This window comes from Helianthus annuus, chromosome 7 (assembly GCF_002127325.2).
Source record: "Helianthus annuus cultivar XRQ/B chromosome 7, HanXRQr2.0-SUNRISE, whole genome shotgun sequence".
Taxonomy (NCBI): domain Eukaryota; kingdom Viridiplantae; phylum Streptophyta; class Magnoliopsida; order Asterales; family Asteraceae; genus Helianthus; species Helianthus annuus.
Window position 1 is genome coordinate 55,714,376 of NC_035439.2, and position 23,189 is coordinate 55,737,564.

The 23,189-nt window shown below is 38.9% G+C and overlaps 1 pseudogene; it reads left to right on the forward strand.

The window, feature by feature from the left end:
• The window catches only part of LOC110900691, a 115,161-nt pseudogene extending 92,774 nt beyond the window's left edge, over positions 1-22,387 (forward strand).
• Positions 22,388-23,189: the final 802 nt, after the last annotated feature.

The following is a 23,189-nucleotide window of genomic DNA, read 5'->3' on the forward strand; positions in this document are numbered from 1 at the left end:
TAAGTAAGTATTTGATATTTAGGTTTATATCTCGAAAACAATCTACTAAGCATGTAAAAACCTACTGGCATATCATCAGTGAGACCGTTTATCACATTTGACTTTCCATTTCCTTAGCGTACTGTGATTGTCTACTGATGTACTATCATTTCCTCTTTTTACACAAAACTCATTTTTTAATTTTATCATGTTTTTGCCTTTTTCAAATTTTCGAATGTTTTTGGATTTTCTGACATTTTTTCTTACTCCCCTAAAATTCAAAACATTTAAAGAAAATTTGATAACCGATGTAGTGTCACACCCTGGCTTTGCGGAAGCGTGGTTAATTTGGTGTGACTTCTTAATACCATAGCTTAATCATAACAAAGCTATATGAATTAAAAAAAAACATGCAAGATCATCCATTAAGTTTTGAAAACCAAATACAATACCATTGTTTTAACGGGAATACACCCTAACAACCATAATCTTGTTCAACAAACAAACAAAACATAAACACAGTTTAAGGACTGTGACTTGTCCAGGAAAGAGTCACATTCCCTAAACCCCGGATGACCTCGGAAACTAGTGCAGCGGGAAAATGTGCCATACCGTGCCAGATCCTTTAATTCCCTGAAATACATGTAAGTTGAAAAATCAACAATAATGTTGAGCGAGTTCATGTGTTTAGTATGTGCGCGCGAATAAACCTTTATAACCATTGTAAGTGTGAATATTTTGTAAACTCTGGTATGAAAGCAAATAAGGAAACATATCAGTTAATGTGTAACCACATGGTCCAACCTGCGGGCGCATGGGAGGGGATAGGACAAGGTCACCACATGGTCCAACCTGCGGGCGCATGGGTGGGGTTACGACAAGGTCACCACATGGTCCAACCTGCGGGCGCATGGGTGGTGTTACGATAAGGTCACCACATGGTCCAACCTGCGGGCGCATGGGTGGTGTTAAGACAAGGTCACCACATGGTCCAACCTTAGGGCGCATGGGTGGGGTTTGTTATGCTCAAATAGGCCTATCACTTGTATCCCTCGATCGTGCTACGAGGACTAATGTTCTTAAGGTTTCACCTACCCAAATCACATAACCTAACAGTTCCTTCCTTAGCTGACCATACCATTTAAGAAATATTCGTAATCATAGTAACATGTATTTCACCCCCGCAGTTTAGAAAACTGAAAACAGTTAAGAGAAAAGGGGGACATGAACTCACAGTCAGTGCGTCGCTATACCAAGTACTCCAAATGTCCGAAAGCTGTGCAATGACCTACATGTGCTAATTCTATTAGACGGATGGCCGTGCCTTAGCTTTATAGTTTAAGTTTCGGGAAACAGTTAGACAACCGTTCCTTGTATATACTTGGTAGTTTAATCTCCTTCCCAAGGATGGGGGATTTAATACATGTGTATTTGTATCATCTCATTAAGTCCCACTTAATATATTTTTACTTCTCATTCAAAATATAAGTATTTTTCTCAAAAATATTATATTTCCCTTCATATAATACTTTCCAAAATAATATGTCGACAAAATACGCGTTAATGAATATTTCCGTATAAAGCGTAAGTTACGTTTTAGCGATCGTGTGGTAGTAGTAATTACCGTTGTAACTTATATGTTTGTCGTGTAAGCGTTTGTATTATTTTGGGTTCGTTATCGTTGGTAAATATTATTTTTATTCTAAAAATAATATTTATGTATTTTCACAAAATAATCATAATCAGTGTGGTGAAAAATATATTTATCGAATAAATATTTATCACGTTTAGTTTTGTGAAAATCCCACCTCCGATTATTTAATAAATAAAGTCATGGCGAAATATATTTTGAAAATATATCAAAATAGTTTAACACTTGCAAATAATTCTAAGTGTTAGATTTTAGAAAAATTTCGCCAGAGTTTCCCCTGTTTTCAACACATCAAACTTGTAGACTAGTATGTAAAATCGCATTATTACATGAACTTGTAGTTTTTCCGAAAGTCATAGTGTAGATCACCTTATATTTAGTGGATCTATGTATAAAATAGTTTAGTCTTGTAAAAACCCCGTTTTTAGAACAAATCATCCTTTACAACTTCCCGTCATCTTTCTCAAAGATTGATATTTTGTCGAATACTTCTTATTTCACAAGTGTTTATACACTTGTGGTTTGTAAAATCACATTTGTTAGTTTGTCATCCAACTTATATAAAACATGATTTTCTCGACACTTGGTTCTACGAATATACCACTTGTACATACGTAGATCCGCTAGTTTTAAATACTATTTCACAAGTCAAAATACTTTTACACAAGTTCATGTTTCTCGTGTGGTGGAGTTTCACCTTTTAACCCTCGTACCGACAGAAACAAGCTTATGTCAAGATCCATGATCTTAACAAAGTCGGGATAAATGATGATAAGAGCCACCACATCGTAGATCGGGCCTCAATAATCAACATATTCAATTACTACAACTTTTACACATGTTATGAGCTTTTAACCAACAAAAATCAAGTTTTAGTAGACTTTAAAGATTCAAAACGCATGATTCTGACTTTTAACCGTTAAAAATCATATTAACCACTTTAAATACTTTCGAGAGTGAGTTTTAAACATTATACCTCTAGCTCGGGGCTAGGGAAGAATCTAGTCGAAAATGTGGTGGATAAAAGCTAAGAAACGAGGTCCTTCCACTTCCGCTTGCTTCAAGCTTCCTAATGCGTGACCCGTAAGCCTTGTATATGCTTGAAATGGATGAACAAGAATCGAAGGTGGTGGTGACCCTATGTGGGTTCGGCCGAGAATAGAAGAGAGGGGAGGAGAGTGATTGTTGTGAGGTGATTAAGTGTGAGAAACTCTAGTGTTTAGGGGATGGTATTTATAGAAAAATTATGATCATCGTCCAACGGTTTCTATGTCCCCTTGATATTAGGCAAAGATAATATAATAATCAAAAGGTGTCCTTCTTGGTTACCTTAGTTTGGCCGATCCCATTAGGGGGGGGGGGGTATCCGGTTGGTTTTCAATCATTCAGTTAGAGTTTAGTTTAGTTAAGTAGGTTACTTAGAGATTAACCCCGTTAGTTGCATGATGCGTTATAAAGAGGGTGTTAGGGTAATCGGGGACCCTAACTGGCTCAGAAAAATAATAATAATATTTTTGGCAACATTTTCATGTTCCGGGTATAGTCCGGTTGTTCGGTTGGATAGTAATCCGTTAAAGTGCTTAAGTAATCTTTTAAGCGTCGTAAGTAATATTTTTAGCGACACAATTTATTCTGCAAAGTGTCAGGAATATTTCCTCATGTTTTGGCACTTTTTTTAGTTAGCTAGAAGCTGGTATGTAAATAAAAGTGTTGTGTTTTGTGCTTAGAGTACGTTTTAGGCACATCCAATCTCCGTATCTTATTCCTAGAGACGCAGTTCTACAACCCTTGTATCCCTACACACACTCTGGGTGTAGTAAAATATTTCTGGCTCATACAGGCCTTTAGAGGCAGTGTCTGCCTGATGCTGGCTTTATCAGCATGTTCAATAGGTTATCCGTTCAAATGCTACTGTGCTTTTGTGCATCACGTTTGTCACTAAAGTTCAGTAAGTAAATAATGTAGTGACGGAAATCAAAGTATGATGCAGATATGTACAAGTATCAACAGTCAAGTAGCAGTTCATCAGTAATCTCAGTTTAAGCACAGTAATTAAGCAGCAATTAATAGTTAATTAAGTCGTACGGATACCTGGTTTAGTGAGGGTTGTCACATGTAGATAGCTTTGTCTCGCCATCCATTTTCTGCTTTTAAATGCTCTGTTTTGCAGAAACTATACCCCCATGATATACAACACAATCAAATTTACAGTTTGAAAACCGTTTTTCAGTCTTGTGAAATTAATCATGTTTGTTCAGCCGTGAGGGTTTCGGCATATTTAATCAACATATTTTTGAAATTTTTGAATTTTTGACAAATTTAAAACAAACATATTTTTGTTTTTTAAAATTTTCAGTTTTTAGGGTTTTTGAAATATTGTTTATTTATGTACTGAAACAAACTAACTCCCTGTTTCTCAGTAGCAGGGACCAGCAGCCTTCTCCTCCAGTGCCAGGCTGCTCCAAAACTCCTTTAGTTGACATTCAGTTTTCTTTGGGAGCACCTGCACAAATACACAACTCAATTACTTGAATAATTCAGCCCAGGTCTGTTTGACCTTAGGCATTTCAACACAAAATTCATTCAATGATGAAAAATCTTTGTCATTTTGTACAAAAACTTTTTCATCTTTGACTTTAACTTTTTCGTCATTCACAGAAGTCACTTGTTTCTTAACCACCCAGTTTTGTCCTTTAGAAGCACTTCTTTTGTAAAATCGTGACTCGTTTTGATTATTTTGATTTTGATCAACACCTTTTGGTTTCCAAAACTGGTTTGGTTTTGTCATATCAACCAACGTTTGCCAACTTTGTGTTGTTCTGAATCTGGGTGTGTGACAATTCTAGGTTTCTCTTACTCAAACCTAGTCTGGTTTGATTTCCAAGTTTGATTCGAAGCAAACTTGTTTGTGTTGTACCTCCAGGTTTATTTTGAATCAAATCTGGTAGACCTTTGTTTCACATCCTCAGATTTCTGTGCTTTTGTGCATCACGTTTGTCACTAAAGTTCAGTAAGTACATAATGTAGTGACGGAAATCAAAGTATGATGCAGATATGTACAAGTATCAACAGTCAAGTAGCAGTTCATCAGTAATCTCAGTTTAAGCACAGTAATTAAGCAGCAATTAATAGTTAATTAAGTCGTACGGATACCTGGTTTAGTGAGGGTTGTCACATTCTCCCCCCGTTAGAAAAATTTCGTCCCGAAATTTTAAGTTCTGCTTGTAGAAGCAGGGTTCTCAGGAAATAGGTGGGTGTATCTCTCTTTCATTCGGTCCTCACGCTCCCAGGTGAATTCAGGACCATGGCGGGCATTCCAACGAACTTTGACGAGCTTTACACTGCTCCGGCGGGTCTTGTTCACTTTCCAATCCGTGACCTCAACGGTTTCTTCAACGAAGTGGAGCGTGTCATCAACATGAATTTCGTCGGTAGGAATGGCCACTTTAGCTTGAGTTGGACTCTTCTTCAAATTGGATACATGAAATGTATCGTGGACGCCATTCAGTTTGGCAGGTAGGTCCAACTTGTAAGCTACTAACCCGATTCTCTCCAAGATCTTGAATGGTCCAATATACCTCGGGTTCAACTTTCCACGTTTCCCAAATCGTGCCACACCCTTCCAGGGTGATACCTTCAACAAAACCATCTCACCAACCTCAAACTCTAGAGGTTTCCTGCTTCGATCTGCGTAGGCTTTCTGCCTGTCACGAGCCGCACTGATGCGGTCCCGTATCTGTGCGATCTTATCTGTGGTTTCCTGTACCATTTCAGGACCAACCAGCTGTCTATCACCTGCGTCAGCCCAACAAAGCGGCGATCTGCACTTGCGCCCATATAAAGCCTCGAATGGCGCGACACCAATACTGGTGTGGTAGCTGTTGTTGTATGAAAATTCAACCAGGGGTAAATGCTTATCCCAGCTACCGCCCAAATCCATCACACATGCTCTCAGCATGTCTTCTAGCGTCTGAATCGTCCGCTCGCTTTGTCCGTCGGTCTGCGGGTGAAAAGCTGTGCTCAGATTCAACTTGGAGCCAAAAGCTTTCCTGGAAGGATTGCCATATCCTTGACACGAACCTTCCGTCTCTATCAGAGATAATCGAGAGAGGTACTCCATGGCGCGTAACAATCTCTCTCATGTAAATTTCAGCCAACTTGCTTGTATGATCCTTCTGGCGGATAGGCAAGAAGTGTGCTGACTTCGTCAATCGATCCACTATCACCCAGATAGTGTCATGGCCTCTTGGCGTTCTTGGCAACTTCGTAACAAAATCCATAGAGATTTGTTCCCACTTCCACTTGGGAATCTCTGGTTGTTGCAGAAGTCCTGAAGGCTTCTGGTATTCTGCCTTAACCTTGGCACATGTCAAACATTTGCTCCCGTAAACCGCAACATCGCCTTTCATCCTAGGCCACCAATAATAATCTTTAAGATCCTGGTACATCTTATCCGCTCCAGGGTGGATTGAGTACCGTGACTTGTGAGCTTCATCGAAAATAACCTTCCTTAAACCACCAAACAAAGGAACCCACATTCTTTTCTCAAAACACAACGTTCCTTCCCTGTTTGGCACCAACAACTTCTCCATCCCACGGAGATACTCTTCTGCAAGGTTTCTTTCCCTGAGGGCTTCTTGTTGCGCTGCACGAACGCGCGAGGAAAGATCGGTCTGAATGATCATCTCCAAAGCTCTAACCCTTATGGGCTTGATCCTCTCTTTACGACTTAGGGCATCGGCGACCACATTCGCCTTCCCTGGGTGATACTTTATCTCACAGTCGTAGTCGTTCAGCAACTCGACCCATCGTCTTTGCCTCATGTTCAACTCCTTCTGGTTGAATATATGCTGGAGGCTCTTGTGATCTGTGAAGATCGTACACTTCGTACCATAAAGGTAGTGTCTCCAGATCTTCAGTGCAAATATCACTGCGCCTAGCACCAAATCATGTGTGGTATAGTTCTCTTCGTGTACTTTCAATTGGCGTGATGCGTAGGCAGTAACCTTTTGGCGTTGCATCATCATACAGCCCAATCCTTGACGTGAAGCGTCACAGTATACCACGAAATCATCTGTACCCTCTGGTAGTGCTAAGTTTGACGCATTGCAGAGCTTGTCCTTCAATATCTGGAACGCTTCTTCCTGTTTGATTTCCCAATCAAACTTCTTATCTTTCTGCGTGAGGAGCGTCAATGGTTGAGCGATCTTAGAAAAATCCTCAATGAACCCTCGGTAATAGCCAGCCAAACCCAAGAATTGCCGAATCTCGGTTGGCGTCTTTGGCGTTTCCCAATCCTTGATCGCCTTGATCTTGGTTGGATCCACGTGGATTCAATCTCCATTTACCACGTGCCCAAGGAATTGCACTCCTCGTAGCCAAAACTCGCACTTAGAGGATTTGGCATACAGCTGCTCTTTCTTTAGCAGTTCCAAAATAGATCTTAGATGCTGTTCGTGCTCAGCCTTTGTTCTTGAATAAGTCAAGATTTCGTTGATAACACAATCGCGAATTTGTCCAAGTACGACTTGCAAACTCTATTTATCAAGTCCATAAACACTGCAGGTGCGTTGTCAAACCAAACGGCATAACAAGGAACTCGTAGTGTCCATAACGAGTTCTGAAGGCTGTCTTCGGGATACTTTCCTCTTGTATCCTTAACTGATGGTATCCAGATCGCAAGTCTATCTTTGAGTAAAAGCTTGAACCTTGCAGTTGATCAAACAGATCATCAATTCTTGGCAAAGGGTATCTATTCTTGATCGCCGGCTTGTTCAGCTCCCGGTAGATGATGTTTATCTGAAAACCATCATCCCTCTTTTTGACGAGTGGTAATGGGGTTACCCCAAAAGGGAATTTTGGTCTGTTATCTTCCTTCTCTACCCATTGCTAAAACTTCTCTGTCATTCCTTGCATCTCCGAAAATGTAAGTTGCTACGATGCATTGACTACGGGTGCAGTGCCTGGAATTTATTGTGGAGGAGACGATTCCGGCAAGTCTTCGAGGAAGACTTCGGGGTATTCTCCAACCACAGGGATGTCTTCGGGTTTTGGTTCTTCGGCTTCTTTTTCCACGACATGAGCCAAGAATGCAACACATCCTTTGTGCGAAAATTTTTCTGTCTTCTCTGCCTGATAATCCATAGGAGCGTATCCTGCTCCATGAATCACAATCATTTCTCCGTTCGTCGTCGGGGTGCTGATGACAATCTCCGCCGGGTTGTTCGACAACCAGTCCATCCCAATTATCACGTCGAAGCTTCCGTTAGGCTTGTTCTATCGAGAACTGGGTATCTAGGTTAATTACTACTAAAACAACTATATTTTCTGAAGCTAAAATTTGACAATACTGTCAAATAGAGCGTAACATTGACTATTATGAGACGTACCGATATCCACGCTTGGATTCTATCCCCGCTATTGAGCTTTCATCCACGTGCCTGAGTGTTCTTAGGGCAATACTTCCGGAAATGCCCCACATCACCGCAATTAAAACATGCTTGGCCACAGCCTTGATCGTCACCATCCCTGCCTTGATAGTTGTCGTCGTCGTTATTTCCTCCGCAATTTCCGTTACCATCTTGACCTCTATTTCCATGTCTAATACCTTGCTGACACGTTTCCTTGACATGTCCCACCTTGCCACAGTTACCACATTTTCCATATCTACACCGCCCGTTATGGTGACGTCGACAGTTATCGCACTTTGGTAGGATACCCGTGTACTCTTTTCTCTTTTTGGCCTTGTCGTCGCTACTCGACTGGGTACCCTGTTTGAAATTCGCCAACTTCCTCTTGTTGTCCCCAGATGACTCTACATGAGTCTCCTTCTTCTCCTCAGAGGTTGAAAATTTGTTCATCCTGATTGCCTCTTCCGTCAGGGCTACACTTAGATTGATGGCCTCAGTGATTGTTGCAGGCTTTGATGCCATTACCATGCTCATGATTTGGGGCGCCAATCCCCAAATGAAACGCTCAATCCTTTTAAATTCCGGATCTACCATGTAAGGAACGATACGCGATAGAACTTGGAACTTCTCCACATACTCAGCTATTTGTGGACCTTCCATCTTCAAGTTCCAGAACTCAGTTTCTACCTTCTGGCTTTCTCTTCTCGAACAATACTTTTTATGCATTAGCTCTTTCAATTCGTCCCACGATAGAGCATACGCAGCAGCCTCGCCCATTGTCTGAACCTGAAGTTTCCACCATGACAGAGCCCCATCTCGGAACAGCCCGGAAATGTACGTGACCTGATCCCTTGGGGCGCATTTGCTCGCACGCAAAACAGTGTCCGTCTCCTCAATCCAGCGTACGAAGGCTACGGCACCCCCAGTGCCGTTGAAATGTAGGGGCTGGCAGCCTAAGAACTGCTTGTAGGTGCAGCCGTTGGGTGGGTTATCTCCTGAGGTACCTCCGTTGCGCTCGGAGTGATGGGCCTCGTATTGTGCGATGACTGCAGCAATGATTCCCTGAAGTTCCGCCTCGTTGGTGGGTATGCGTACATCCCGTCTTGGAGGCGTCTTCCTATGATGATCGTATGGGTCAGGTCATGGTAAGTAAAATGTGCGTAAGTATAATATCAACACATAACATCTCATGTTATAAATAAATCAATCACATAACATCTCATGTTATAGAACATAAACAATAGATCACTTCGATTGCATTGCCACAAATCGAGACCAGGATGTAAGGTTTACAGGTACCCAACTGTATCATACAACATCAATGACTTAGTAGGTGACGACCCTAGGCAGGTCGTGCGATCGCTGGACATGATCAGGAAGCTCTGGTTCGTCCATTTTCAAATTCCAGGACTCCATCTCAAGCTTCTGTTATTCCAGTCTTAGAACCATATTTCTCCTTAATCATTTCCTTGAGCTCGTCCCAGCTCAGTGCATAGGCAGCATCTGTACCAAGGGTCTAAATCTGAAGATCCTATCATGAGAGTGTGCCATCTAGAAATGACCCCGAGGTAAAGGTAACACTCTGTTGGGGTGATCAGTTAGTCATCCTTAGAATGGAGTCAATCTTTTCGGACCAACGAACAATTGCAATGGCGCTTACTGTTTCGTCGAAGTTCAAAGATTTGCAGTTGAGGAACTGCTTATAGGTGCGGTCAGTTTGGGGGGTTATTCCCAGTAGTGCCATCGCTACGCTTAGTGCGGAGTGCTTCATGCCATGCATTTGCCTGTGAGATGCGCTTTTTTTTTTGCAGCTCGGCTTCTATCCTTGGCAACATACTGGTGTTTGTGTCATGCCTGGGTGGCATTCTCTTCTGCCGAAATGGCATGAAGTGAGTTAGACAACTTCCCATTTGTCTATGAGATACATAGCACCATAAGCCATCATGTACTCACCTAATTTTATACGTAATTATACTCAATGTATGGGTGGGGAAATAAATTACTGAGCCTTCACATAGGCTTGCCAATTTGGCTTGTTGCTTGAAATAGGATGAACTCGAGGCTTCATCGCCTTGGTCATTCGTGTTCGAGTTATTTCCTGCCACATTAGTTTTCATTAGCTTGACCCGCAGAGTCCACCAGGATTTCTGTGCACTACAAGTCGTTATTACGTGGGCCCCCGTAATAATAAATTGTCTTGCACAGTTACCCCAAATTTTCTCTCGTCCAAGCAGATGATCAATCAAGGAGCAACAGCAGGTGCATTGGCATGAACAGGGTCATGCTCTAATGCGGTGTTAGGAGCGACGCCTGGCTCAGGGGCCACGGTCGGCTCCGGATCAACAAACCCCATCTCAAAATCAGCTGGATCAACCATCACAGGGGGTTACAGGATCCTCCAAGGGCTGGCCTAAGCGTATGAACTCAAGGTCATGGTCTGGATCAAAACCAGATGGAAGAACAGGATCACCCTCAATACTGTGATCAAACTCAAAGCTGTGTGCGGGAAACGGTGCAGCTGATGATGCCGTATCAGGGTCGGCGTCGTGTGAATGGTGTTGCACTCCCTGTATATGCGAAAATGCGGATGTCAGGATCTCAAATGAGTCTGGGACAGGGGAATGGGCATGAGTTTCCCCTGCAGGAGCGTCCGCAAGCAGTAGGCTAATACCAGCAGCAATAGGGCCTCGCCCTCGAATGGGTCCTCCTCTAGTAGATCGTTATCGTCGTCAGAGGCCACGTCGGGGTGGGGGCATATCAACAATGGGATATGTGGCAAGGGGCACAGGAGCAGGGATCACCGTGAGTGGCAAATTCCCAACGAGATGGCCATCAGTAGGCTCTGTTACGACATCAGGCAGCGCAAAAGGGCTGAAAGTCGTCATCGTCTGTGCCGGTAGTATCGGAAATGTACACCTCGTGCTCCGATGAAACTATGTCGTCTGATACTATGGCCATGGGATTCGTAGTGTCCATCTTTCTAGTACATGATGAAGGTATGGCGTTTGTGACACATACGTATAACAATCAATCATATAATCATATAAACATATTAGTCACCAAGTAAGAAATCAAATAATTCTCCTAGTCCCACTAGCCTTCCAGCCTCCCAGACTGTCCTTCCTAGTCCCACTAGCCTTCCAGCCTCTCAGACTGCTCTTCCTAGTCCCACTAGCCAATTCTCCTAGTCCCACTAGCCGACCACCTCGATCTCCCAGACCGAGCCTCGGCCTCCAAGACCGAGCCTATAATTAATAAATAAAATGTGCTCAACATTTGTTTGCAAAAACGTTTTGGATCTGGACTTAAGTGGTATGCAGTAAAAATGTTTTCGTGAGAGCCCTAGTGATCATAGTCTAGACTCGAGAAGGAATCCTAGTTCGCTATGATCAGAGCTCTGATACCAAGCTGTCACACCCTGGCTTTGCGGAAGCGTGGTTAATTTGGTGTGACTTCTTAATACCATAGCTTAATCATAACAAAGCTATATGAATTAAAAAAAACATGCAAGATCATCCATTAAGTTTTGAAAACCAAATACAATACCATTGTTTTAACGGGAATACACCCTAACAACCATAATCTTGTTCAACAAACAAACAAAACATAAACACAGTTTAAGGACTGTGACTTGTCCAGGAAAGAGTCACATTCCCTAAACCCCGGATGACCTCGGAAACTAGTGCAGCGGGAAAACGTGCCATACCGTGCCAGATCCTTTAATTCCCTGAAATACATGTAAGTTGAAAAATCAACAATAATGTTGAGCGAGTTCATGTGTTTAGTATGTGCGCGCGAATAAACCTTTATAACCATTGTAAGTGTGAATATTTTGTAAACTCTGGTATGAAAGCAAATAAGGAAACATATCAGTTAATGTGTAACCACATGGTCCAACCTGCGGGCGCATGGGAGGGGATAGGACAAGGTCACCACATGGTCCAACCTGCGGGCGCATGGGTGGGGTTACGACAAGGTCACCACATGGTCCAACCTGCGGGCGCATGGGTGGTGTTACGATAAGGTCACCACATGGTCCAACCTGCGGGCGCATGGGTGGTGTTAAGACAAGGTCACCACATGGTCCAACCTTAGGGCGCATGGGTGGGGTTTGTTATGCTCAAATAGGCCTATCACTTGTATCCCTCGATCGTGCTACGAGGACTAATGTTCTTAAGGTTTCACCTACCCAAATCACATAACCTAACAGTTCCTTCCTTAGCTGACCATACCATGTAAGAAATATTCGTAATCATAGTAACATGTATTTCACCCCCGCAGTTTAGAAAACTGAAAACAGTTAAGAGAAAAGGGGGACATGAACTCACAGTCAGTGCGTCGCTATACCAAGTACTCCAAATGTCCGAAAGCTGTGCAATGACCTACATGTGCTAATTCTATTAGACGGATGGCCGTGCCTTAGCTTTATAGTTTAAGTTTCGGGAAACAGTTAGACAACCGTTCCTTGTATATACTTGGTAGTTTAATCTCCTTCCCAAGGATGGGGGATTTAATACATGTGTATTTGTATCATCTCATTAAGTCCCACTTAATATATTTTTACTTCTCATTCAAAATATAAGTATTTTTCTCAAAAATATTATATTTCCCTTCATATAATACTTTCCAAAATAATATGTCGACAAAATACGCGTTAATGAATATTTCCGTATAAAACGTAAGTTACGTTTTAGCGATCGTGTGGTAGTAGTAATTACCGTTGTAACTTATATGTTTGTCGTGTAAGCGTTTGTATTATTTTGGGTTCGTTATCGTTGGTAAATATTATTTTTATGAGTTAATTACATAGTTAGTCCCTGTGGTTTGCACAAACTAACATACTTAGGTACTAATAGTTTAAAATCACATTTTAGAGTATTAACTTTTTATTTTGTAACATTTGGAGGTATTAACTTCTAGGGTATTAACATAGTTAGTCTCTGTGGTTTGCACAAAATAACATACTTAGGTACTAATAGAATGTGATTTTAAACCTACAAATAGCGTTAATACCTCCAAACGTTACAAAACGAAAAGTTAATACCCTAGAATGTGATTTTAAACTATTAGTACCTAAGTATGTTACTTTGTGTAAACCACAGGGACTAACTATGTAATTAACTCTATTTTTATTCTAAAAATAATATTTATGTATTTTCACAAAATAATCATAATCAGTGTGGTGAAAAATATATTTATCGAATAAATATTTATCACGTTTAGTTTTGTGAAAATCCCACCTCCGATTATTTAATAAATAAAGTCATGGCGAAATATATTTTGAAAATATATCAAAATAGTTTAACACTTGCAAATAATTCTAAGTGTTAGATTTTAGAAAAATTTGGCCAGAGTTTCCCCTGTAACTGGAGGTGGCCACGCTTTCAAGCGTATCATTTTCTTTTACAAAATCATTCCAACACTTCTTTAAATCAACCAATCAATTTCCGATACTTCAAACTAGTTTCAACACATCAAACTTGTAGACTAGTATGTAAAATCGCATTATTACATGAACTTGTAGTTTTTCCGAAAGTCATAGTGTAGATCACCTTATATTTAGTGGATCTATGTATAAAATAGTTTAGTCTTGTAAAAACCCCGTTTTTAGAACAAATCATCCTTTACAACTTCCCGTCATCTTTCTCAAAGATTGATATTTTGTCGAATACTTCTTATTTCACAAGTGTTTATACACTTGTGGTTTGTAAAATCACATTTGTTAGTTTGTCATCCAACTTATATAAAACATGATTTTCTCGACACTTGGTTCTACGAATATACCACTTGTACATACGTAGATCCGCTAGTTTTAAGTACTATTTCACAAGTCAAAATACTTTTACACAAGTTCATGTTTCTCGTGTGGTGGAGTTTCACCTTTTAACCCTCGTACCAACAAAAACAAGCTTATGTCAAGATCCATGATCTTAACAAAGTCAGGTTAAACGATGATAAGAGCCACCACATCGTAGATCGGGCCTCAATAATCAACATATTCAATTACTACAACTTTTACACATGTTATGAGCTTTTAACCAACAAAAATCAAGTTTTAGTAGACTTTAAAGATTCAAAACGCATGATTCCGACTTTTAGCCGTTAAAAATCATATTAACCACTTTAAATACGTTCGAGAGTGAGTTTTAAACATTATACCTCTAGCTCGGGGCTAGGGAAGAATCTAGTCGAAAATGTGGTGGATAAAAGCTAAGAAACGAGGTCCTTCCACTTCCGCTTGCTTCAAGCTTCCTAATGCGTGACCCGTAAGCCTTGTATATGTTTGAAATGGATGAACAAGAATCGAAGGTGGTGGTGACCCTATGTGGGTTCGGCCGAGAATAGAAGAGAGGGGAGGAGAGTGATTGTTGTGAGGTGATTAAGTGTGAGAAACTCTAGTGTTTAGGAGATGGTATTTATAGAAAAATTATGATCATCGTCCAACGGTTTCTATGTCCCCTTGATATTAGGCAAAGATAATATAATAATCAAAAGGTGTCCTTCTTGGTTACCTTAGTTTGGCCGATCCCATTAGGGGGGGGGGGTATCCGGTTGGTTTTCAATCATTCAGTTAGAGTTTAGTTTAGTTAAGTAGGTTACTTAGAGATTAACCCCGTTAGTTGCATGATGCGTTATAAAGCGGGTGTTAGGGTAATCGGGGACCCTAACTGGCTCAGAAAAATACTAATAATATTTTTGGCAACATTTTCATGTTCCGGGTATAGTCCGGTTGTTCGGTTGGATAGTAATCCGTTAAAGTGCTTAAGTAATCTTTTAAGCGTCGTAAGTAATATTTTTAGCGACACAATTTATTCTGCAAAGTGTCAGGAATATTTCCTCATGTTTTGGCACTTTTTTTAGTTAGCTAGAAGCTGGTATGTAAATAAAAGTGCTGTGTTTTGTGCTTAGAGTACGTTTTAGGCACATCCAATCTCCGTATCTTATTCCTAGAGACGCAGTTCTACAACCCTTGTATCCCTACACACACTCTGGGTGTAGTAAAATATTTCTGGCTCATACAGGCCTTTAGAGGCAGTGTCTGCCTGATGCTGGCTTTATCAGCATGTTCAATAGGTTATCCGTTCAAATGCTACTGTGCTTTTGTGCATCACGTTTGTCACTAAAGTTCAGTAAGTAAATAATGTAGTGACGGAAATCAAAGTATGATGCAGATATGTACAAGTATCAACAGTCAAGTAGCAGTTCATCAGTAATCTCAGTTTAAGCACAGTAATTAAGCAGCAATTAATAGTTAATTAAGTCGTACGGATACCTGGTTTAGTGAGGGTTGTCACATGTAGATAGCTTTGTCTCGCCATCCATTTTCTGCTTTTAAATGCTCTGTTTTGCAGAAACTATACCCCCATGATATACAACACAATCAAATTTACAGTTTGAAAACCGTTTTTCAATCTTGTGAAATTAATCATGTTTGTTCAGCTGTGAGGGTTTCGGCATATTTAATCAACATATTTTTGAAATTTTTGAATTTTTGACAAATTTAAAACAAACATATTTTTGTTTTTTAAAATTTTCAGTTTTTAGGGTTTTTGAAATATTGTTTATTTATGTACTGAAACAAACTAACTCCCTGTTTCTCAGTAGCAGGGACCAGCAGCCTTCTCCTCCAGTGCCAGGCTGCTCCAAAACTCCTTTAGTTGACATTCAGTTTTCTTTGGGAGCACCTGCACAAATACACAACTCAATTACTTGAATAATTCAGCCCAGGTCTGTTTGACCTTAGGCATTTCAACACAAAATTCATTCAATGATGAAAAATCTTTGTCATTTTGTACAAAAACTTTTTCATCTTTGACTTTAACTTTTTCGTCATTCACAGAAGTCACTTGTTTCTTAACCACCCAGTTTTGTCCTTTAGAAGCACTTCTTTTGTAAAATCGTGACTCGTTTTGATTATTTTGATTTTGATCAACACCTTTTGGTTTCCAAAACTGGTTTGGTTTTGTCATATCAACCGACGTTTGCCAACTTTGTGTTGTTCTGAATCTGGGTGTGTGACAATTCTAGGTTTGTCTTACTCAAACCTAGTCTGGTTTGATTTCCAAGTTTGATTCGAAGCAAACTTGTTTGTGTTGTTCCTCCAGGTTTATTTTGAATCAAATCTGGTAGACCTTTGTTTCACATCCTCGGATTTCTGTTTCTCAACTTCAACAGGCTTTGAGTTTGGACACTTTCGTGCAAGATGTCCAGTTTGATCACATTTAAAATAAGTTTTCCTTGAAACATCCTTAGCCTGTTGTTGTTGCTTTTTCTGAGCATAGAACTCTTCATTAGACTGTCGTCTAAATTGGAGTTATCTCTCTTCTTCCGAACTTTTCCCGTGAATGAAATTCATTTTCTTTTGAAAATTTTGCTTTTCAAACCTTTTATCTTGATTTTGTTTCTTTTTATAACCCAACCCTTCCTTCATATTCTTCTTTTTGTAACCAGGTTTGTTATAAAAAGTTTTCTTGTTCTTCCCAGCAAATTTTGAAATTTCTGACTTTTTAATCTCTACCAGTTTAAACACTTTGTCAATTTTATCTGTAGTCACATTTTGAATCGAGAACTCGTTATCTGAGAAAAATTTGTCCAATCCAATCATGGTATAAGCCACTCCTTTTGAATCATCATTCACAACTTTCTCAGATTTTGACTGTTTAAGATAGCCATCATGAAAATTTCCCTCATTTTCATCCTGTGATTCAGACTTACCTTTAGTAGATTCATCTTTCAAAACGCTTTCAACAGCCTTACTAACCACCTCTGAATCATCAGCATCATCAGATTTGGTGTAAGTCACATCGATATTTTCAGGTAATTGGTCAACTATATTCAGACCTTTTGCCACCTTTTCCTCATCATAAAAAGTATAATTATTTCTCAATGTTGGTGGTACCTGATGATATTCTGAACCAATACCTTTTTTATTATTGTCAGAATCTTTGTCATCTGGTGTGATGTTGAAAATGCGTTCGAGAATGTACGAAGAACTATGATAACTTTGAAGTTTTGTAACAATCTTTTCTTTTTCAACCAGAACTTGTTTAAGATTAGCAACTTCATCAACACACTTGTTTAATTCAAGTTGCTTTTCTTCAAACTTTTTCTCATAAATTCTTTTGGTTGTTAAAGTTTCAGACAATCTTTCATCAAAACATTTGACTTGTTTCTTCAAAGTATCATAAGCTTCTTTTACCCTTTGACTTGACCATTTCAAATTATCATACTCCTTTTGAAAATCTTGAAACTTATTATCTTATTCAACACAACCTTCACATTTTGTTGTACACATTTGTCTTAAAATTTCATTTTCCATCTCAAAATCTTGGCATTTCAGTGTCAGCTTTTCAATCTTTTGTTTCAAAATTTCTTCATTTTCCATCATATCTTTACATTTTATTTTAAAAGCAATTTCAATTTTATTTATTTCGATTTCTTTTATTTTTATCTTTTCATCTTTTTTGGTGCAGGCTTTGCACATTTCTATGCAATTCCTACACTTGTTTTCATTTTTATTAACATTTTCAACATTCAATAATTCAGAAGATTCATTTACCTCAATTTCATTCGGCACCTGTGATTCTTCTGTTTTCTCCTTCTGATCTTCTTCTTTCTTCTGTTCTTCCTCATCAGCATCCTCTGCCGTTCTCTTCACCTCCTCTATCAGCTTTTCCAGCTCTTCTTCTTTCCCCTTTTTCATTGCCACCACCTTTGGTAGACTTGCTTCAAAAATTTCTTTCAATTTGTTCATCAGATCAGCTTCATAACCTTTTTCAGATAACCTTCTTGTATGATAAGTGTCCTGATCTGGAAAAAGATTTGTTACTGCATCAAAATCCACCTTAGAAGGATCAACCACTGGATTACCCTGTGGATCCATATAACATTCCAATTCAGCATTCCATCTTTTGGCTTTCTGGGCTTCTTTGAGTGAAGCATTCAATTTTCTAATCTCATATCTAGCACTATCTCTTTGCCATCGTTTATCTTGAACCACTTCGGCTACAAATGCAGATCTGATATAATCTTCTTTTGGAAGAATTTGACTCCAGTCATAACCTTCGTCTGCTTGAATAACCACCATCGCCCTTGATCTTTCCTTTGACGACCCTTCATCGATCTGTTTTTGGTTCGCATTTGATGATCCACTGTTGTGATGATAAATTGCTTTCTGATAATAATCATCTTTGAATGGATTCACACCTTCATCAGTTTGTCTATTTGTACATTCTCTCTTGAAGTGCCCTTTCTGTTTGCACCTGAAACAGGTAACTTTTGCCTTATCAAATCCCAATTTCGAATCAGCAGATCCCAAACACGATCTTCCAGTGATCTCCATGAAGCGTTATGCTCTCCTCATTGCGCTAGCCATGCACCATTTAATATCCATTAGCTCCATTTCCTCAGGATCAATCTGGTCATAATCTTCCTTTGTCATATTCGGGTTTCCAACTTTTCCCGCGATCAGACTTTCGTACGATTCCAGGACAGATGCTAAAAACACCATTTGTTGCTTGGCAGCTTCTGCATTCAGACTTTGAGAGTTTTTCAAATCTATGGCGATATTGCACTGGACTATGTTCGGATTTGATGAATTTGAACCAATTGAATAATAACCCGAATCTCTTGAAAAACTTTGCTGAGGTGAATCCCTTGAGCTTCCAGCACTAAATGCCGTTTTTGACTTTTGATCAATCATGTTTACTCTGTAGTATAGATCGACATTTTGTTTATACAGCTGGCTTCCTATTTTGTTTTGTTTCTTGATTTCTAAATCATGCCCCTCAAGCTTCTCAATCAGCCAGTCCAGGGTCACCTTGCTCATATCATTGCTGTTTTTGAGAATCATGACATAATGTAACCAGTCGTCTTCATTCGGAACAACTTCTATCAACCTATCAATGATCTCTTCATTATCTTTTGACACACCAATTCTCTCCATTTCAAGTTTAAGGTGACAGAATCTTTCAATCATCTGTGGTACAGTTTCACCTTTCATACATCCAAATAAATCAAATTCTTTTTTCAATAATGAACGTTTGTTTTCGATAATCTCCTCACCACCAATACATTTTCTTTCTAACGCCTCCCACAAACCTTTTGACGTTTTCTCATGTTCAAGTAGTGAAATAATATCTTCTCTAACTGATTGATATAACAATGTAATCATTCTTTGTTCAGCAACAATATGTTTTATTTCTTTATCTGTGAGCTCTGCATCAGTTAATAAAACTCCTCCTTCTTTCATTGGTTCATTATATCCGTATTTTAATTTTGACCAACTTTCATGTGCAAAACCTTTTACCCAACCCTCAAACCGATTCTTCCACCAGTTATAATCTTCAACACTCATTAATTTCGATGGTTTCTGTTGGTTTCCGTACATATTGTCGTACTTTAAACTGTCTGAAATCTCTTTTGAAAAAATTCTTGTTTCTGTTCTTCTTTCGAAGGATTCTGAAGTGAATGCATTATAAAATGTGTTGTAAAATTCTTCACCACCTCCTGACATTTTCAATCTACTTCTTGATATTCGCACCTTGTAAATCACCTGCAAACGAATCACACAAACAATCAGATAAGAACAAGGAATCAGATAATACCGAGTCGAATCAGTATATCATTCGATCAGATCAGATAATGTCACTCGATCGGATGGGTAATGTCACCCGATCGGATGGGCTAAATTGACTCATCGGATGGGCCAAAGTGACTCGATCGGATGGGCCAAAGTGACTCGATCCGATGGGCCAAAGTGACTCGATCGGATGGGCCAAAGTGACTCGATCGGATGGGCTTTTGTGACCCGATCGGATGGGCTTTTGTGACCCGATCGGATGGGAATGTCACCCGATCGGATAGCCATCCAATCGGTGACTATTAAGAACAATCTTGACAAACATTTCAGCGTTTTCGGTCACAAAAACTCAGATTTCTCACAAACGGTTTGGAATTTTGATCTGAAATTTTGAAGGATTATTCGATTATGATTTTCGCACGTTATACTAAAAAATTAGCCAATTTGGACTGTTAAACCCCCGTCAATTTTACGTTTTTCGTTATAAAACGTGAAGAACAAGAAAAATATGAGAAATTTGACAAATCTGGATATTTTTGGATCTGATTCTGATCAATTCTTGAACGATTCTGTGCGTTTGATCCGCGCAATCGAGCTCCTTCTCTGATACCACTTGTAAGACCGGTTTTCGATTCCCGAATGATTGCGAACTGACTCGTGCGACATGCGGAATCCGTACACGAACGTGACCGAACACAAGATCGTACAATAAACGTGATTCTATTGATCGATATGACGAATACAAGCACCGTGAATCACCTTTCTCTCTCTAGTTTCTCTCTCTAGACTTCAAACTCCAAATCTCTCAAATGGCCAAAAAAAATCTAAATCTAAGGCATAAGCCTCCTATTTATAGGCAAAGGATATAAGGGTTTTCCCCTTATTTACAATAATGTCACCTTGCCCTTTTTCCTAAATATTACAATATAAACTCTAGTTTACTTCTGAATCTGCTACGAACTGGATTGACGGAGGCGATAGACATTACTGCACTAACAAAAACTATATTATTTTAATAATAATTTAGTTTGTTTAAAATTCTATGAAATGGGTATTTTGACCCATTAAGGATAAATAGTCTAAATGAACCCATTCGTACGTAAATAGATCTGTGCCTGCCTGCAGATGTTGGTTTATGAGTTCTTGTCAAATGGCACTTTCAGAGATCATTTATCAGGTATGTATGTTTTAATAATATTCTTTAATCAAAAAACAAGTTTGATTTGTACTGGTTATGCTAAAATAGTCAACTTACAATATATATTCAGGGGGATATTTGGATGTGTGTTCTGAAACTAATTACTGTGACTAGTAATCACAGCAACAATTATTAAACGGTAAAAAAAGTTTACCAAATTTCTTTCGATGTATTTTTATCTCACAAGAATATCCTTTTTGGTCATTTTATATGTTAACCAACAAGAAATTGCCAAACAATTCATTATCTTGTTATTACAACTTCAAAGGCAAAAGCGCATCCAAACACTATTCTTACAACAAATTATCTGATCTGATTGTTCAAAGTCACTATCTCATGTGTGTTTTACAGAAAAGTATAAAGAATCATTGAGTTTTGCAATGAGAATTAGAATTGCATTGGGTTCAGCCAAGGGCATTCTTTCTGTACCCACACACCGAAGCAGCTAATCCTCCAATATTTCATAGAGATATCAAGGCCACAAATATCTTATTGGACTCACAACTCATTGCAAAAGTTGCTGATTTTGGACTTTCAAGACTTGCTCCAGTTGCTGACATGGAAGGAGTTGTCCCCGGCCATGTGTCCACAGTTGTTAAGGTCAAAAGAAGTAACTCTTCAACTTCTAAATTGAGATGAATCTTTTTGTGATATCTTGATATAGAAGAAGCTCTTTAGGGAAAAAAAATGGTGTTAAATTTGTTGCAAAACTTGAAACTTTTTAGGATATGACAAGTTATGATTTTGACCTCAAAAGTCAAAACATTCAATTTTTCAACTTGATTCTAAAAATCTTACCAAACTTTGGCAGGGAGTATTTCTTTCTTGACCCATAAACTAACAGACAAAAGTGACGTGGTGTCGTTTTTCTCCAACTCTTGACAGGGATGCACCCGATCACACATGGAAAGAACATTGTTCGGGAGGTATGGGCTTTCAACTTCTTATCCACACCCCCTCTCTCTAGCAAATGGAAAAATAGGTTGTTTGACTTCCAAGGTCAAAGTCATTATATTGATTGATGCAATGCCAAAAAACGCTAAAAGCATGTGTTTAGGAAGCCCACAAGTTTAAGATGAAACGATGAAAAGATATTATTTGCCTTTACAATTAAGATGTCAGATCAAAAATTCTTTATGCAATACTGAAATCATTGATTTAAAGTAATATTTAGGGAGCACATAATTTACAACAGTTGACTGATAAAAGTGTATAAATGAAGTTACAAATTTCATTTTAGATCTTAACTACATATCATCTTTGTGTTATCAGGTGAATATTGCATATAGATCAGGCATGATATTCTCAATCATTGATGCAAAAATGGGATCCTATCCATCTGAATGTGTGGAAAAGTTTGTGACTTTGGCCCTGAATTGTTGTCAGATGAGCGACCTTCAATGCCAAAATCCGACTCACAAACCAATGATTCGATCAATACAGAATCAGGGAAAAATGTATCTTTTGATCAATCTTCATCTTCAACAACCAAGAACCCTTATGTTTCCACTGACATTTCAAGCAGTGATCTTGTTAGTGGTGTTGTGCCCACCATTGCACCTAGATGAGATGAACAATATTAGTTGATTTTCATTTGGGGTTTGTTTGTGTTTAGGGGTATTTAGATTATAACTAACATAAGGAAGATGTCTTTACTGAATATGCATTCATAACTCTACTTACTATAGTAAGCAAACACTCGCTGTAATGTTATTGTGCCATGTTTAAGTCAGTGAGCTATGTATACCTAGCAGAGGGTTGAGAAAGCTCGTGTGACTTCTGTCAACTCCGATTTACAACGTTAACATTATTTTTGAAACAAAACATATATGTACAAAATTCTTTTCACACACTCAACGAAACTTAAACCAGATAAGTTCAATTCAATCTATCAAAAATGTAGCAAATTCGGAAGCAAGAAAAGATAGACAGATTTATCAAGAATCCTTAATATAAAACTAAATCAAACCATTACATGAGGTTAGTTCTAAATTTGGCCGTACTTGCCAAAATTTTGAAATTACAAATCAGAAAATATACTGAAACTGAATACATGAATAAAATCGTAAATCTATAATATACGTGTTTAGGCTAAAAGAGAAAAAAACTGAAATTGCTCAATTTAGGAAAACGTTTTGAAATTTAGTAAAATCAGAACCCAATTGTTGGAATAAGAATCCATTCCAACCAATTCCATCAGCAAATGCAATTCAACATTCCTCTAGTGATGGAACATTCCAACAACATTATTACAAAGCCCTCCAACTACACACCATATCACCCCTCCACATGATCCAAACCACAAGAAGGACTAAAATGGCATTTAATAATAATAACTAGTTGGAGTTCCCGCGCTATGCGGCGGGCTTC